Source organism: Nannospalax galili, unplaced genomic scaffold, assembly GCF_000622305.1.
Source record: "Nannospalax galili isolate Female #2095 unplaced genomic scaffold, S.galili_v1.0 scaffold279, whole genome shotgun sequence".
Taxonomy (NCBI): domain Eukaryota; kingdom Metazoa; phylum Chordata; class Mammalia; order Rodentia; family Spalacidae; genus Nannospalax; species Nannospalax galili.
The window spans coordinates 1893066-1894065 of NW_008343971.1; positions in this window are offsets into that span (position 1 = coordinate 1893066).

Sequence of the window (1000 nt, forward strand, 5' to 3'; positions counted from 1 at the left end):
TGCACAAAAGTCAATTCCAAATGGATCAAAGACCTCAATGTAAATTACGCCTGAAACTCTGGAACTGTTAGAAGAAAACACTGGGAAAACCTAGAAGATATAGGTGTAGGAAAGGATTTTCTAAACTGGACATCAATTGCTCAGGAAACAAGGGCAAGAATTAACAAGTGGGACCTCATTAAACTAAAAAGCTTCTGTACATCAAAGGAGACAACCAAGGAAACAAACAGAAAACCCACAGAATGTGAGAAAAACTTCACCAGCAACACATCTGATAAAGTTTTAATTACCAGACTATATAATGAACTTAAAAAACAGAGAACCAAGACAAGAAGCAACCCAACTGAAATAACCTGAAGGAGAAGAATAGTAGGTAACAGGCCTTAATAAGGGAGATATGGATAAAAATTGGGTTAGTCTAAAGGAGGGGGAGGGAAGGGTATATGAGGAACCTAGGGGATAAGGAGAAAGAAGAAGCTCAACAGAGGTAGGATCATAGGAGCAAGGGTATTAGTAAGGAAGAAAGGGGGAAAAGTGGGGGCGCCTTAAGTGGGAAAACCATGACAGAGGGGTGAGACGATACAAGAGAGAAACAATGACTAGCTAGTCACGAAATCCAGAGGGAACCATATTATTCCTACCACCTACGGACTAATTATACATAACAGACCAAGAAAAATATCTCTAGATATGGTTTATTCGAGACCAACTGGTCATTACCCAAGACTTATCTGCATGACACACAGTAATTAAAAATGCCAGAATGGCAGAACTAACCTTCTTGGATGTTTAACAGACGTATCTTGAGATCTATACTAATTGGGTCAGAGGGACACAAAGGACACTTTTTGCTCCTTGCCCTCCTAGGTCGATTAGTTCCCAGGGACTATGAGCATCTCGCAAAACGTCCTGTAAAGGCAGTGGGTCATCTGACCTCTTGATCAAGGAGGCCAAGGAGACCCCACCAGATGGACTTGAACCAGTGTCCAGTCTATAAAGA